Source organism: Helicoverpa zea, chromosome 28 (genome assembly GCF_022581195.2).
Source record: "Helicoverpa zea isolate HzStark_Cry1AcR chromosome 28, ilHelZeax1.1, whole genome shotgun sequence".
Taxonomy (NCBI): domain Eukaryota; kingdom Metazoa; phylum Arthropoda; class Insecta; order Lepidoptera; family Noctuidae; genus Helicoverpa; species Helicoverpa zea.
Window position 1 is genome coordinate 6,749,262 of NC_061479.1, and position 18,970 is coordinate 6,768,231.

General features: G+C 36.2%; 1 long non-coding RNA gene across 2 annotated transcripts in view; it reads left to right on the forward strand.

Annotated features, from left to right (window-relative positions):
* LOC124643692 overlaps positions 1-15,674 on the forward strand; it is a 114,684-nt gene extending 99,010 nt beyond the window's left edge. For both annotated transcript variants that reach the window (XR_006985971.1, XR_006985970.1), the window contains 2 exons: positions 5,255-5,325; positions 10,952-15,674. This is a non-coding gene — a long non-coding RNA (uncharacterized LOC124643692). The remainder of the gene's footprint in view (positions 1-5,254; positions 5,326-10,951) is intronic.
* The last annotated feature ends 3,296 nt before the right edge of the window (positions 15,675-18,970 follow it).

Below are 18,970 nucleotides of genomic sequence, written 5' to 3' on the forward strand. Positions count from 1 at the left end.
TTATCTTCCACTCTAAATACAACTCAGCATGATGGTTATTTTTTAGCATCTAAATTTGTAGTCTGCATTCTAACAGTAAACTTCTTAAATACTATTAAATGACATCATAAAAATATTTATTTACCTTCTAAATTTTTAACTCGTACCTACTGAGTTTTTTGTTTAAAATATAACACATCCCATATTAATTGACCCAGCATGGAAGTAAGCGTGCAACATGCAGCAAGCATGGCTTCTGTCACGGCTCCGGCGCTGCGGGGCTCCGGCGGTCCCATGCGAGCTTATCGTCGCAGATGGTTTTCACGCTCACCAGCGCTGAAACTACCTGCGCCTCAGCTCGCAGGCCGCCTCGCCCCTCCGCGCCTACGCGGTTTTGAATTGCACTCTAGGGGTAGGGCAGACAAGACTACGTGGAGTCGGTTTTGCAGCGATTCGTTTTCGTCACTAACTTCAATTTTTAATAAAATGTTTTTAATTGAAGGTTATAAATGGCAATATGCTAAATAAAATGATTCCAAATTATATTCTACCATCAAAGAAAAAAAGAGCCAAGAAAAACGAGATCAACGTTTTTCTTGGCTCGTTTTTGGAAAAATGAGGCCGAGTTAGTAATTTAGATGACAATGTATAAATAAGAAGGACAAGTTACAATAATTGATGATCTTTTATTGAAGCTTTCTAGTAGTTGGCGTTGTAAAAAAGACGAATTAGTTTATTAGAGGCTATGTCATTTAACAATTGCTTAGTTATAAAATTAGAAGTTTAATCATGTGTCCAATAAATAATTTTGTGGCTACACTTATTATTTCCCTTTTTCAAATCCTACCAGTAGTTCTTAAGATTAGCACGTTCAACCAACCAAACAAACACTCTTACCTTATTTGCCCATCAAATGGTTAAGTCCCAGAATTCCTAGTATTTATATAAACTGTTGTAAGGGATTTCCCCTTTATATTCGATAAATCGATAAAATGTCGCAATGTTAACTAAACCTTGAATACAAACAGTTATTAAATAGATAAGATTACTTAGTTAACTTTAATTTCTTAGATGTAATAAAAAATAACTCGTTGAAAAAAAAAATATTTACTACTAATGTTATAAATGTGAATGTAACTTAGTCAATATGTTACCTAATCACGCTAAAACTGCTGAACTGATTTATATGAATTTTGGCTTAAAGATAGGTGACAGAGAACGTATTTCACCCAGAAACTAAAAGTACAAAACATTTTTATCTGACTCATAAAATCTATTTTGATTTTTGAAACATCATTTATGTTTGTAAAATCTACTACTTAACATTTTTTAAAAACAATCACAAAACACATTTTCTTTACTTTTTTTGCCATAATATATGTCTGTTTATTATACCAAGATTTTTTTTTTAATTAACTATTTTTATATACAATCATTCTTTTTTTTAAATCAATATTTTATCTCACTTTGAATAAATCAAAAAAAATATATAGCCTTTGCCAAGCATATCCATACTAACCCAAACGTAGTGCAAATAAGTAAAAAACTTTAACCCTCTAACAAAGGGTAGTGCGTAGTGACAATTATAAGCTTATGCCACGCCATCTGTCGGGTAACTTCGGATAGCTTCGGGTAGCTTCGGTCAACTTCGAGGAAGATCGGATATGTTCGGATACAGTAGCTAAACTGTTTTTAGAGAATTTTGTATCTATCTGAACTGGGTAAAGTGATTGTGATGAAATCGGTATAAAGACGGTACAGTGTGCATATGAGAAATGAGAAACATTGAGACGAGTTTCGAAATTACAGAACCGATTTACAAAATTGTTGTCACTGTTAGGAAGATGCACTGAGTGACGTAAGCTATATTTTATCCAAGTATAGCAAGTAAGTTTCCGCACGCGACGCGAGTGAAATCACGGGAAAACGACTGTACATAGAAAATGTCTGTAGCATAGAATTAATTTAATAAAACTCGTAGCAATCGTAGCAAAATCGTAGTCGCTGAACTACGAAGATTTTTTAAGCTTTCTTGATAAATACTAGTAAAATAAATGAACATACCTATCTATGTATGTAGTTTTCTTGACAAGTTGTTTGTTTGTTTGTTGTGTTGTTGTTGTGTAAGAACACCCGGGGAAAAATTAAGTCTGCTTTTCGCAGTATTTTACTTCAATAGAGAGAGATCTTGCATTTATATACGCTTATAAAAAAATGGCCCATTTTTTGAACGTGAAATTCCTATGAGAAATATGAAAATTTACCTTAAAATGCTAATTAACTTGTATAGCTATTATCTTATTCATTTTATTTTTATGTACTTTTTTTAAAATAAATTCACTATCCTAAGCTCCTGTAACAAACTCAACTCCTCAAAGTTTACATCTTAAGTAAAATCTCACAATCTCTCTCGCTGGTAAACCGGTTCGATTCCCGCAAAAACTATGTCTGCTTGCCGTCTGGCTGGCGAGGTCATTGCACTCCGAACAAACCTTGATCCCTTACTGTCTAGATAATACTGATAAAACGTCAAATTTTATGACGGCTGTTGAGGGAAACTAGTTTTTATTTATTATACTGGATCAAAAGCATGTCAAAAGCAAAGTCGAATTCATCATCATCTGCCGAGGCTTTTTCCAACTATGTTAGGGTCGGCCTCCAGTCTAACCGGATGCAGCTGAGTACCAGTGTGCCACAAGGAGCGAGTGCCTATCTAACCTCCTCAACCCAGTTACCCGGGCAACCCAATACCCCTTGATAAGACTAATTAATGAAAGATTGTTTGTTTGTACATGCTTGTTCCCCTTTCACGTAAAAACTAGCGAATGTATTTTTTCATGCAGCTTCGAAAATAGCTTATACATACATCAGAATAACGTAAATGCTACTTTTTATCCCAGTACTCTACATAGTTTCTACAAGAAGCGGGTAAAACCGCGTACGAAAGCTAGTTACAAAATAAAACCCACAGGAAATAGCTTCAACACAAATAAATAAGAAGTACTTTGTTATCATAAAGTTCGTCACTGGTCGAGAACCATCTATTTATCTACAAACGTACAGCCAATGAGACAGAATCTATATATCTATGTTTGAATAGTAAATAGTTGAGCGATAAACTTATCTAGTAGTACTTATTTACTTAACTGGAAGGTTAAAATTAACTGGTTTTTGTAAGTTTAAGTTAAGTTAGGTACTTATTTTTTGTCTGTGCGTGTCGGATTGTCGTCCCATCGCGCTATGAGAGTGAAGGAATAGTGAGTGCACCTGTGTTTAAGCAAATGTGCGTGCACTATAATATGTCCTGCGCAGCTGACTGATCTCCTTATATGAGAACAGCTGCCGCTCGTGGCCGATACCGTTGGTAAAAGTTGATGGAACATAGTTAAGCCGGTTAGACTTTAGATGGGTGACCAATTGACCATCTTGTGATGACGAGTTCTTCCGTGTTTCGGAAGGCACGTAACATTGGTCCCGGCTGTCATTTGAACACCTTTGGCAGTCGTTACTGGTAGTCAGAAGCCATTAAGCCTGGTAACCAGTCTTACCAAGGGGTATCGGGTTGCCCGGGTAACTGGGTTGAGGAGGTCAGATAGGCAGTCGATTCTTGTAAAACTGTGGTACATATAAAATAAACATCTGGTTAAACTTGAAACTAACTGTATATGTAGGCACATTGTTGGGAATAGGCTAGACAGAAAATGATAAGAGCACGTTTTAACCGCAGAATTCTTAGTAAAGTTGCAAATAAATATTATTAATTCAATAATAATATTTCGCAGTCATGTTATTATCTATGTCTACTTTATTTCCGGTCGTTTTGGCTACCTATTATTATTTAGTTTAAGAGTTCCTTCACACTACAGACTAAACTGTCGGTCCCATAGTTGGTCTGATTTGCTGACAGTTTTTTTACGTAATTTTGATTCCAGTCAATTTTTTTTTTTTCATTTGAGCACCTTTGGCAGTCGTTTCAGGTAGGCAGAAGTCAATAAGTCTGATTACCAGTCTAGTTTTACCTAGTACTAAGGGTTACCCGGGTAACTGGGTCGAGGAGGTCAGATAGGCAGTCGCTCCTAAAAAAACACTACCATTTATCTGCACTGATTTTAAATGAGCCTGATCAAACTATCGGCTGACTAAAGGTTTGCAGTAGTAGATACCTATTTACTCATGATAGAGAACAATTGACATTCTACCGGTGCCCTAAGTTTAAAAGCTATCGAAAGATTTTTCTACGCGCGACAAACTCCGCTAGTGTGACAGCACCTTAACTCCATGTTATGTCTATGTTATTATAAGGCAGCTAGTCGGTCTGTGAGTCACTGTGTCAACTACAAAACACACATACATAATATATCAATTGTACGTCTTTCCTGTTACCTCTAAAAATGGGAAGCTATGTCGCACGATGTTGCCAGTAAGTCTGACAACCAGTCTTACCTATGGGTATTGGGTTGCCCGGGTAACTAGGTTGAGGAGGTCAGATAGGCAGTCGATCCTTGTGGCACACTGGTACTCAGCTGCATCCAGTTAGACTGGAAGCCGACCCCAACATAGTTGGCAAAAGGCTCGGCAGATGATGATGAGTTGTTGTTTATTAGTTTACTGGTCTGAAGTTAGTTACTAGTGAATTCGAAACAGTCAAAAATCTATACTAACAAGTCCAGAAGTCTGTTTAGTTGTTTGAGCCTATTTCAGAAACTATGAGTCCGATTTGAAAAATTATTTCAGTATCATATAGCCTATTTATTGAGGAAGGATACCTAAGCTATTGTTTGTCATGATGTGCGAAATAGTTATTGCGGAAAAAATAAGTTCTAATGAGTACGGTACGTAACCGATAACCGTTGGGGTAAACGAGTTCTAGAGTGGAGACCGCGCCTCGGCAAACGTAGTGTAGGACGTCCTCAGGCACGGTGGAGTGATGACTTGCGCAAGACGGCTGGCAGGAGCTGGATGCGAGCAGCCGAAAATCGATCTCAGTGGCGTGCACTTGGAGAGGCCTATGTCCAGCAGTGGACTGCGATAGGCTGATGATGATGATGTTGAATGAGTACGGGACGCGAGTGAAACCATTGGTGGAAGATAATCCAATAATATTTATAGATACTCACTGATTTGTAGAGTATTGTAGTTTAAAAAATGTTAAAAAACATTCGAATCGAGAACCTCCTTTTTCGGAAGCCGGTTGGAAACTTTACTTTCACAGTTATATTTTGAGAGAAAAAAAAGGTTTTACTAATACTAACATATGCGTCTATGTGCGTTTCAGGTTGCCGCACAAAGCTGCTCATATGAATTTGAAAATGTTCATGGAGATGGAAGAAATTTCGTTTTTTACAGGTAATTATAACAATCCTTCTCATTATTATGAATACGAAAGTCAATGTCAGTGAGAAAGGAGATAGGCTCCTTTTTATCCGGATGTGGGAAGTAAGTAGTAAACATCTTCTGAGCCACGAGGAACAACTTCTACTAATATATGACGTCTTTTCTATTTAATAAATATTCGTTTGCACATAATATGCTCTGAAACTACTCAACCGATTTAAAACAATCTTTCACTGTTTGATGCTACCCTGTCCCCGAGTAATATAAACTATATTTTATCCGAGTACGGGAAAAAGGTCCTCTGGATTTGAATAAAATACCAATTTATTTATTACGTTACGCTCCTAAAATATATAAACCATTAAGATACCGTCGTACCACAAAAGTACTAGGCTCGCAGAAACTGTAGGCGGTTACAAACTAATCTCAAGTTCAGACTACTAAGTTCTAATCAATAATCATGTCTGACTTATTACTATGTACATAGAACTAATATCTTCAAAATTAGGTTTGATATTTTTGGTCCTCTTGACTATAATTAAACCTACTTTCTGGAAGAGAATTTTTGTGTTTACCTATTAACCTTTAAAGATTACAATAGGTCTATAAATAACAATACAATTGTCAAATCTCAATCTTTATTTATTACACTACAAAACAAAAAATAACAAAGAAACAAACTGAACACAAAAAAAAAATTGTTAAAAAAACTTTGCAGCAAAAAACCGCTTCCTACTTTTACCGTTAATTCCCAAATCATCCCTATACAAATAAAACGGAACTAATCTTTTAAAAAAACAAGCAACATTACTTTAATAGGAGAAACACAGTGCAAACTTTTAGTCGCCCGTCGGCCAACTGATAGTATGCAGTTTGCGTGTATTTTAATTCAACATTTTTACAGTAAAAATCGCCGCCTTTTTTTGGAAGAAAGTCTTGGTTCCAATCAATGTTTTCAGTCGGTCTGATACCTGCTAAATACCTGATCTTTGTAATGTACATACTACCATTCATCTTCATACTGATTTATTAACTCAAACAAACTATCGGCCGACTAAAAGTTTGCAGTATACGGGTACTCTAATTCAATGTTTTTACGGTAAAAATTCGCCGGTTTTTACACGCTTTTTATTAGCTTCACCTGTATGTTTGTATGTTTGTAACCGACTTCTTTGGGCGCGATTTTGACCCACTTTAAACGGCCAGATTTCGTTCAAACTTTGTAGATTTATTGAGGACCGATGACAATACACTAATTTGATAAAATTATTCCATTTTTAACCGACTTCCCAAAAAGGAGGAGGTTACACATACACATCGATTACTCCGAGGTTTATAGACCGATCTACGTGATTCTTTTTTTGTTCGACTCGGAATAGCTGCCAGTTGGTCCCATAGTCATCAGGTCAGGATCTGATGATGGAAACCCTGAGAAATCGAGGGCAACCTTCGAAAGTTGTAGGCATATATAGGGTAAAAACTTGACACTCAGGTGTACGCCTAAAAGCACTATTCAACTGTGAAGATTTGGAGCTGACTTGATGATGGAGACCAGAGAGGGTCCAGGGAACTCGACAACTGAATATGTAAACTACCTCGTGTTTGGGCTTAAATTATTTGTATTGACAAGACCTTTGCAACAGTGAAGGTTTGGAGCTGACCTGATGATGGAGACCAGAGAAAGTCGAGGGAACTCGACAACTGAATATGTAAACCTCGTGTTTGGGCTTAAATTATTTGTATTGACAAAACCTATGCAACAGTGAAGGTTGGGAGCTGACCTGATGATGGAGACCAGAGAAAGTCGAGGGAACTCGACAACTGAGTAAATAAACAAATAAACTGAATATGTAAAATACCTCGTTTGGACTTATATTCTTTGTGTTGATGAGAACTTCCCACTTGTATGGATAGTGACAACTATTCGTAATATCACCCGTGTCGTCACGTCACGCACCAAATCCTCAACCATCAAGAGACCAACATCCAAAATATGTTTTTGTAAGACTTTAATATACCAGCTTAGAACAGTGCACAGATGAGGTTTTATTTATCATCACCCCATCTTGTGTACTAGTAGGTCAGCAGATTACCTAGTAGCTTAGCTAGGAAACAACAGTCGATAAGGCAGGACTCGTTGTTAATTTTTATTTCCAATAATTATCTTTAGCCGTTTTCTCTAATATTGTCAAATTTTTGTATACTAAAGAGAATTTTAATTCTACAAAACAAATAATAGTTTAAAAAAAACTAAATCTACTTTAAAAAAAAAAAAAAACAAACTAAAAAACAGAAAATGCAAAATATCTTGATTCCTTTAACTAACAAGGCTATAATACTAAAAATAGTTGCCAAAATAAGGCGAAAAATTGTTTTCGATCGTAAAGCACTCTCTGATGCTTCGCATCACGAGTCGTGCAATAGTTTAAAATTAAAAAGCTATTATAAATAATCCAAACTAAAAAGTAGAAAATAAATAATAGTTTAAAAAAAACTAAAAAACACGCTTTTTATAGAAAACCGAACTAAAAAATAGCAAATAAATTTTAATGAATTTAAATTAAGAAAATAGTGTTCAAAATTTCAATGAATATAAATTAATAATAGTGTGAATACAAAAAAAATATTAAAAAAAGCGTGGGGTGCATGGTGTCAATAGTTATAAATATTTTATTGACAGATATGAGTAGAGTGATTTTCATTTCGATATGACCTTAAAAAGCACCCCACGCTTTTTTAAATATTTTTTTTGTATTCACACTATTATTAATTTATATTCATTGAAATTTTGAACACTATTTTCTTAATTTAAATTCATTAAAATTTATTTGCTATTTTTTAGTTCGGTTTTCTATAAAAAGCGTGTTTTTTAGTTTTTTTTAAACTATTTTTGTACGCAGTTTTCATTTTGCACGGCCATCTGTCTTATTTCTCACGGTGGGATGTTTTTTATTATTTTTTTGAGAATTTTAACGTAGAGGGACCACCTGTTGTATGAAGCAGCATTCTTGCACTTTTATAATGTACTTCTGTATTTTAAGTTACGGTTTTTTTCTTTACTTAGTTTAGTTGTTTTTTATGGATAGTAATTTTTAATCAAGAACACTTTGGTAATAAGAAAAAAAAATAGGATTTAATTTCCTTTGTTTAAAAAAAACTAAAAAAAATTACCGACCTCAATAATACCTGTAATTAAAACCTCCTTTCTTTTGAAGTTGGTTACAAAAAATCTAGAATTACCTGCGCCTATCACCTATTTTAAACATTTTTCAAATCTTAAACATTAGTACCCATTGTCAACTTTCAAAAAATCCAGCCAGGCCTTATTTTGAGCCAGTCAAAATACAGCCAAAAATAGCCGACAGGTGGGGGTGTCTAGGCCTCGTCTAGACGTCGGGGGGTGAGGCACGCGAGAGGGAGCGTCTAGACGACTCATCGACTTGCTAGTTGCTATGCTGTTGCCTTCTACGGAGTATGGGAGCCTGGTACTTTTGGGTGCTAAGTTTTGCTGTTAATTAGGGTAAATTAATTATTTTGTATAGGAGATGTAAACTAAATAGTAAATGAATACTTCTACAAATGAGTATATATTGGATGAATAGTTTTAATGTTTTCTCTCATAACACTGGTCAACAGCATTTTTGGTGTAAAGGTGAAATATATCATTTCTTATAGATTATTTGATACGTAATCGAAGTCCAGAACATAAAGTTGCACTAGCACGCAGGGATTTAGAGATATACCCCTCCTGAAGTACCAAAAACGCGTTTTTTTATAAAATTTGATGTAATTTTTTGGGTACAAGGGAAATATTCTATAAGAAATTGTATATTTCACCTTTGCACTAAAAAATAATAATAATTTGTTGACAGTGTAATCTAACTGGAAACTATTTTACGTTTTTTTTTGTAACTAACGCTACCTGATATTTAAATTGTTTCCATGTAAGTAATAATATTTTTCACACTTAGTCATTGTACGATGTATGATTGCACACTACTACAGCTACTACTATGAGGTATCTCATACTATACCGTATATTAAGTACCTATAATGTACTCAAAGTATAGTCTAGTACTATTATTATATTCTTAGTGTATAACACCCACCCAAAACAAAAATGTGAAAGACTGCCAAGTTCGATAATATGGGAATGCTTCGCCTATAAAAGAAGTGAGATCTGAATAAGTACCAAGTTCCATACACATACCTCAGTTAAAAATAGTTACTTTTTAATGATGTTACTTGGCAAGTTTTCATACACCTTGTTATAAACCTACTAAACGCAATGAATCAAGTATTTAATTTTCTATTCAAACTTGCCAAGTAATCATCATTAAAAAGTAACTATTTTTAACTGAGGTATGTGTATGGAACTTGGTACTTATTCAGATCTCACTTCTTTTATAGGCGAAGCATTCCCATATTATCGAACTTGGCAGTCTTTCACATTTTTGTTTTGGGTGGGATTTCATTTATTTTTGTAAGGTTGTTTATTTTATTTTTTTCTTATGATGAAGTTAGTTAAAGAAATGTCTCATTTATACTACAATCTTTTAGATTTTTTTATATGCACTATGTTTCTTACAAAGAAATGAACTAGATTAACTATGACTAGATTTACCAACTGACTGACATGACATGTTATCATATATTATGTTCGTGGATCAAAGTTACACATTCGTTATTTTCGAAAGTGATTCACACTTGGCCGTTTTCAGATTTTTACTTTACTTTGACTAAATACAAACCTTTGTACCATTCGAAGATATATTATATAAATATAGATAAATTTAGTTCGTTTTAGTTCCTTAGGGGTATAAATTTACACCGGGTATAAAACACCTTCATTATTGTGAAACCGACTCACACTTGGCCATTTTCAGATTTTTCCCTTTACCTTGACATAAAGACCTACCTCCATGCCAAATTTCAAGTCAATACGACCATTGGAAGTGGTCTAGGTTTTTGATGAGTGAGTCAGTGAATCAGTGAATAAGTGAATAAGTGAATCAGTCAGTGAGTGTATAGTTAAAATAGCGATTTTCTGACGTCAATATCTCAAGACCTACAATAGGTATATTAATGAAATTTTGTATTTTAGATAAGTGAGGGGGTCTCAACAGATACTAGAAATTTGATATGCGTAAATAAAATAGATTTTGAGTTACAGGGGGGTCGAATTTGGCCCGAAATGGTTCGTGTAATATAACCCACGGCCGGTGTGTCGCCTTTTTTGCTCGAACTTGGCGGACACACTGCCGTGTGTCTAGATAATCACTGAGCATTTGCAACAACACAGTCACCACGTTTGCATGTACTGTAAACTGTATTGTGTCAACGAGTCATTATTATCAGTTGAGTGAAACAATACATTTTATTGTTTCTGTCAAACTGATTAATTTTGACGTTTTATTTTATTTGCATCCCGTGGCAACTACTGTCCGTACCGGGATAAGCCCATGTTACTCGGGAAGAGTGTAGCGCCCCAACAGTGAAAGAAGTTTTAAAATTGGTCCATAGGTTTTCAGTTTATCCATTATAAACAAATAAAAAATGTTTCCTCTTTATTATATTTGTAATAGATAAGATTTATTTCTCAAAAGAAGATTTTAACTTTTCTATTTATCAATTTCAGGTGCTGCCAGCTGTCAACTGCGAATGCGGCGGACATATTGGAATTTAAAGGGCAACTTCACACTTTCAACTCTTTTAATGTTGTGGGTGTCTATGGATAGCTATAATCGCTACCTTCCAGGCAATCTATCATCTAGTTTGTATCATCTAGTTTGAAAAATAAGGAAACTATTGAACAATGTCTTCCTAGCCGAATCGGCTACGGCGGCTGTTCTCATATAAGGAGATCAGCCAGCTGCGCAGGACATACTACAGTGCACGCACATTTGCTTGGACACAGCTGCACTCATAATTCCTTCACTCTCATAGCGCTATGGGACGACAATCCGACACCACCGGAGAGAGATCACAAGCAGGACCGACATTAACTATTATGATGGTGATTAGAATGACTACATTCAGTAAGAAGGTTTGGTAAGGTTTTCGTAAGTATACTCAATTCTTTTTGCGCGCTTACCAGTACCTAAATAGCTAGATTATTGAAAGGGCTCCTGGCTGAGTAACAACCGCACGGGTCGATCGATCATAAGGTTAAGCAACGCTTGGTGCGGTCACTCCATGGATAACCATCTTGTCATGACGAGTTCCTCCGTGTTTCGGAAGGCACGTTAAATTGGTGGGTCCCGGCTGTCATTTGAACATCTTTGGCAGTCGTTACGGGGAGTCAGGAGCCAGCAAGTCTGAGAACCAGTTTTGCTTAGGGGTTGCTCGAGTAACTGGGTTGAGGAGATCAGATAGGCAGTCGCTCCTTGTGGCACTCTGGTACTCAGCTGCATTCGATTAGACTGGAAGCAGACTCCAACGTTGGGAAAAGGCTGTAACACTTACCACAAAGAGTGTGTTATAAATGAAGATGGATGGAGAGGAAGACCAAAGAAATGATGGATGGATGGGCTGAAAGATGACATGAATATGAATTGAGATGTTAGTATGACTCAAGTCCACTAACTTGTAAGTTAACATTATTATCATGTAGGAATCTGAATCTATGGATAACAACCATATTTCATGAATATAATCATGTTTTATCTCATGAAAACGTGTGTGCCATACTTGTAAGTCTTGTATTTTTCGTCACATAACACACCCATTTTTTTTTAAACGGAAGCGTTCGATTAAAAATCAATTTTTATTTTTATATGTACAGGGTAACTCAAAGTTATTAAATTTTGTTACAGAGTGGTAACTTTTGCGATATGCTGAATTTAGTAGCATTTAATTCAATCACTTATTTCTCCATTTTACAGCGTTTTCACATTAGCAAATTTTTCCACCCGGTTTTTTTACGTACAACACATTCGGAGAATAAAAAAAACTTAAATCTCATTATTTTATTTTATTGATTTTTGTCCTTGCGATTAAAAAGGCTAGTGTGAATTCGTTGCTATAGTTTTTTGTACTTTTCTGTTTATACTTACATAGAGTGCACATGGCTAGTTTTTATTTTTATTCTTTTACTTAATTTTCCGGGTTGCTCATGACTTCTTGCACATATGATCATCACTTTCTTAAAACAACAAGAGCTCAAGTTCACCGGCAATCTAACCATCACTTTTCTTACAAAAAGTTAATAATTTCTTAATTATTATACCTACTCAGATAAAATGCACCTAAACTTCTTTAGATTAGCTAATTCCATCTCCATTTAACGGACTTCCCATGGGAACTACTTCATGTACCAAGATACCATAATAAAAGACACAAAAAAAAACTTTTGTTGGTAAAAACAAACAAAATGACTTCTCAAAATCATCCTTTGTTTTAATCTTAGATGGATGATTATTTAAATGGTAGTGAAGACTTTCAATAATTCCTGTTGTTCTAGAAGTCTATTCATCACATATAAAATTCTTATAATATTTGAACAGTAAGTAGCCGCACCTACATAAAAACTTTTTACTCCCCTAACCTAACCATAGTTATGTGTGCTCTATCTTTTTGTTTTTTTTTTTTGTACTTTTAGCTCTATGGCCCCCTCAACTGGAACCCGTAGATCCGAACTTGTGCGTCTTTGCGTTGGGGAGACGCAACTGCGCGACTTTTTTGTCGCACGCAGACGCGACTTTTTGTCGTCCGTTATGAGTTGGTCATATTTGCGACTCTACTTATTTTTCAATGTTGATGGTGAAAATTGACCATTATTTTCGTGTTTTTTTTTTTTTCATTTAATTGTGAAAAATTATGTATTTTTTGAGTTTTTAAATAACGAGCAATATTTTTTGACACAATTTCTGAAGTACATCGTTTACTTTGCGATGTTTAAGACGACTGTTAGTCGCAGTTCTGTAGTGCGACACTAAAAGTCGTGAGTGTGTGCGTCCCCCACACAAGTTTGGTGATACGTGGGCGCAGTTTTGGCGGGATTTCGTCGCTCTCCGCCATTTTGATTTTCTTCATTTTTTTTTCTTTTTATTTTATTTTGTAGTTTTATTTTCTATTCGAAATGAAAATAAAAAGACATTACATTGCAATCGTAATAATTCACTTTTTAATGCTTTTAATGCGGTCAATATATTTTTTGAGTTTACAAAAAGTCATTTTGGATAATGTCATTTCTATTTTCATTTTGAATAACATAGAGAATTATTGGTATGTTTTTAAAATTCCTTGCACTTTTCATTTTTTTTTTATTCTTGTACACATTTTTGATAATGAATAACAGAGATGAAACGAATATTTGTAGATATAGAACTGCATAAGTGGGGGAATATTTTGTTTTTGATAGATGAAAGATAAAAAAGGATGGAATTTCGCTTTTATAGATGAAAGTAAAATTATCGAGGAGATCTTGCTTCACCTGGATAAAAGTAGTCTATGTTATTTTTGTATATTTCAGTTTTGTAGTATTGACGTAAAATGTGACAGTCAAACACAGTTATTTATAAGAGTTATTTAATATATTTACTGTTACTAAATAAAATACTCGCTTCATCTCAATCCAGTAATATTTAGGTAGTTTTGTAAAGCACATTTCTATTATTAAAGAAGTTAATTCCTTGTTATTAGAGTTATTTCTTTTACGTACCTACGAAGCCGTATGTTAGATGCACTTGACATCTTGTCTGGTAATTTATTTTTGTACTTTAAGAATGCAAGTTTCCTTAGTTTTTAAAATGTAATGGCTGTTTAGTCGATATTATCTATCTCGTTATTATTTTCATTTTATATAGTGCTATATACTGTTGTGTGTATATAGATACCTATGTGTATTGTCCTATTGTATACTAGTGAACCTACCGTCAGTTGCACAAAGCTCCATTAAAGTTAAAGCTACATTAAATATATTGCTGAGACTTTATCTTGTTGACAAAGAAAGAGCCATTGTCGTCTCGTAGTCTCATGGCGAGACTGCTGTTCACGGGGTTCGATTCCTGGATCAAAATTGCGTTGAGAATTTTAAAACACTTTCACAAAGCAGTAGTCTGGAAATTGGTGATTGATAAACCCGAGCATCGGAGACAAAGACTCTATAGTCTTTCTCTCTGACTCTATAGTATAGTCTATAGTCGATCTATATCGGAGAGCATGTTAATGTTAGTTTTAATTATTAGTATATTTTATTTTAATTTATTCTCATGCTGTTGAACATTAGTCGTGTCTTAAGCCTTAATACTAAGCAAGTATATATGTCTAGATGCATGGTAATTATCGCCATAAGTACCTACCTCTTCATCTCAAATAAATTATGCTAATGCTTGCATGTTATTTTCTAAACAAATCTGTATTCTCAATTTACTAGACGTAAGTAACTATGTACATATATTTGTAATTAAAGGATTTACAACCAAATGTCTCAATTCTACATAGCTATTAAGTTTACTATTCTATGTTAATCTTATAGTAAGACATATAAATGTTACGGAAAAGTATATATATATCAATTTAATTTAATAGTCTATTCTTCTTCTATTGTGATTAATACCAATTTACCAATCAACGTCTTAATAGTTATATATTCAACGACAGAACAAAACAAGCTACTGCTTCCTATAATATGTTTTTAGTTAGAAGATATTTTTAATTATTTTTCCCTCTAACGTCACTCTAGGTACACCGCCCCACGCAAGTTTGACAGCAAGAAAACGCGCCATAGACTGGTTGAGGTAGTAGGTTGTATAGTACTGAATTACAACTTATGGGAGAGACTGTACGGCCTACTAACTTTCCTGGTCTATGGGCTATTCTTCGAAAATGGCGCGAACTTGAAGCAATGACAACGACACTCGGAATTTTAATTTTAAGTAGATTATAAAAAAACTGTTGTGTAAATAACTTATTCTATTATATTATGATAGAATTGATTAGATGTGTAAGAAAATAATAAGTTAAAATATGTAGGTATGTATGTATTCAACTTTTAGTGAGTACTACCTTTTAAAATTATGACGCAAGTATTTCACTTAAACGTTCCTTAAGTTTAGGTCTTAGTTAAGTCTTTCTTTCGCAATTATAATAAACTATTTTGTTTCAAAACAAGATTTCATTTCAGAACTATGTAAGCACATGTTTAAAATAACATAATTTAACTTTAAGTACCTCGACTCCTATACTTCGTGAGGGATGGTGATAATTTTACAATTTGTCGGGTAGGTACCTACGAGATTTTTAAAAATTGCATTTCCTTTACGTATTTGCGTGTCTACGTATGAATTTAAAAGATTGTCTTACAAAGTTTTCAGTGCTTTTGCGTCTTCAATAAAATAAATAATTGATATATTAATCAACACCTCGTTTTATTTCTTCCTTTAGGCACCCTGTGTAACTCTTATAAAAACTTGCTAAAATATAAAAAATCCTTAAAAGTAGAAAATCTTATATTAAATTCTTGACCGTTATTTGAAGCTTACTAGTTTGAGATAGGCACCTACGTGTTTTCCGCTTTTATCTCTATCCTTTTCTACCCCATATCTTGCATCTCTCTCGCACACCGACCAGTTTCACTCCCCACCAGGCAGGAGGCGACGAGTGTTCTCGGCGGCCACAGTTCGTCATTGGCGTCTTGTTTTCCGCCCGAGAAGGTTGGTCTAACCAACCGCTGTAGTATTTCGTTGAAAAATAAACTCAGTGCTCTCGCAGAACACAGGTGAGTTTATAATATTTTATACAATTTGTTAACGGTTTTACCGTTCGATATTCGATTTTGCGAAATCAAGTGTTAATATTTTGTACATCTACCCCTTTTTTGTCACGAGTTTCTTCCGTGTACTTTTTTTTTTTCAGTAATTTGTTTTCAGAATGAGTGACTTATAAAGCAAATACGGATGCGGTAAATAATAAAGCTACCACAGCCCGTGCACGTGACTATGGAAAAGAAAGCAAGCCCGAAGTTCCTAAGGCACCTGTGGCCCTAGTTCAATCCTGCAAGGCGTTCAACTTTTTGACAAAAAAGAATGGTGTGAGGTGCGGTCCAACCAGCATCTCCTTAGTTCGGACTGGTCACTACCGCACTTGAAGAGGGCTGGTGGTGTCAAGAAAGCTTTTCGGCCTTGAAAGACTTGGTACGCTCCCCTCGGACTGCCAGTAAGTCTGTTAGCCACCCCCCATGGGGGTCGGCTCATTATCACGGCGTGTGATGGTTTTCGGCCTTGAAAGACTTGGTACGCTCCCCTCGGACTGCCAGTAAGTCTGTTAGCCACCCCCCATGGGGGTCGGCTCATTATCACGGCGTGTGATGGTTTTCGGCCTTGAAAGACTTGGTACGCTCCCCTCGGACTGCCAGTAAGTCTGTTAGCCACCCCCCGTAGGGGTCGGCTCATTATCACGGCGTGTGATGGTTTTCGGCCTTGAAAGACTTGGTACGCTCCGCCTAGGACTGCCAGTAAGTATACTAGCCACCCCCCGCAGGGGTCGGTTCATTATCACGGACCCGCGCAGGGTACCAATCTTGCATTTTGCGAGTCGCAGCATCATTACAAAGCAGGGACCAGTAAGTATACTAGCCACCCCCCGCAGGGGTCGGTTCATTATCACGGACCCGCGCAGGGTACCAATCTTGCATTTTGCGAGTCGCAGCATCATTACAAAGCAGGGACCAGTAAGTATACTAGCCACCCCCCGCAGGGGTCGGTTCATTATCACGGACCCGCGCAGGGTACCAATCTTGCATTTTGCGAGTCGCAGCATCATTACAAAGCAGGGACCAGTAAGTATACTAGCCATCCCCCGCAGGGGTCGGCTCATTATCACGGACCCTCGCAGGGTACCAATCATGCATGTTGCGGGTCGTACCATCATTGCAATCTACCCTCGCAGGGTGGCTTTTTGGATCGACTTTCGAAGAGTCGCCATTATAACCTTCCCTCGAAGGGAAATGGTAATCACACTCACGCTGAATGGCGTGTGACGCAAAACTCTAAAAGCTCCCTTGGGATATCACGAGTAAATTACAATAGGAACCATGTCCAACAGAGGAAACAGAAAGCGTCCAGGACCGCAGGCGGACTTTGATGCGTCCAACAAGGCACGTAAGTTATGTTATGACTTTCCAGGCGGGTTACCTAACATTATATCAAGACCAATGGAAAGAAATGAGAGCTCCGCCTTTCTTGTTAAAAATAATAACTGGGTATCGCATACCATTGGCCAAAAGCCACCTTTGATAGATAATGCCAGATTTGACCAGAGAGTCCAAAGAGATGGATGTCGTCATATCCCAAATGATAAAACAAAAAGTTCTATTGATAGCTGCAAATTCTGCCAGCTTTCTTTCCAATATGTTTCTTGTGCCCAAAAGGCGACGGAAAGAACCGTCCAATACTCAATCTCAAGGTTCTCAACAAGTTCATAATTACGGAACCCTTCAGTTTAATAAATGGTTTTCGGGTGCTAGAGTTTCTTCAGAAAGACGAATGGCTGTGCAAGTGGATCTCGCCCAGGCTTACTTCTACCTTCCGGTAGCCGAAGGTCACAGATATGTTCTTCGACTAGTATACAGAAGAAGACTGCTTCAGATTACGTGCCTACCATTTGGCTTAAGCACGACACCCAAGACCTTCGCCACAGTGACCAATTTGGGTGGCTCAAACTTTGAAAACTCAAGGGTTACTCATAATTGTGTATCTCGATTTTCTGGTGGCTCACCAAGATATATTTGCCTACTTTGGGATCATTTGCACCATGTTTTGGATGGCAAGTGAATAAATCGCAAGCATTATCAACAAGATAATGACAAAACGCACTACGTGACAAACAGCACGACAAACTTAGAAGACCTGCATAGCTTGATAGGACTTTTAAACTTCGCAAGTTTTCGTTGTTCCATACGGCAGACTGCATTACCGGGCTCTCCTCACTTTCCTCAATGCAGTGTTGAACAGCAATCTATACCTACACCCTATTCATGGAACCGTGAGCCAAACGGTGAACAAACCATAAAAAGGGTTCTTATAAGTCACGATTGAAGTAATGATCATATTTTATAAAAATAACTACGAAAGTAATATACTGACAACATTAGAAATGATATTTTAGAACGATGTCTGTGGAACTTATGCAATCTTTTCAAACTTAATTGAAATCAAATATGTATAATAAATGCCGTAAATTATTTTCTTAATTTTAATGAAATATGTAGTAAATCGTTTACATGTAAAATGAACCTAGAAGTCTTGACTGTCATACATAGAACCCTACTTAATTGAAGACCACAGATACTAAGAACATTTTACATAAAAATGTGACGTTTTTGTCATCGGTCGGGTTATACCCACCATTTTGAAAAAGTGTCATTCTTTGGTTACATTGTGGGCTCACGGCTCGGTGAATGGAGTATAGCAATGTTGAACCTACCAGCAGATACCTTAGCAGATCTAAAGTGGTGGCTGGTCAGCTGCCACCAAACCTTGGATATTCATTCGCCACTTCCCTGTCACCTTATAACCACGGACGCCTCCGATGTAGGATGGGGGCACAACTGAACGGAACTCCCATAATGGGTTCATGGAACGAGAGAGAAAAAGGCTTTCACTGCGATCTGAAAGAGATGCTTGCAGTATTAACTGGAAAATCACGGCAAGTTGCT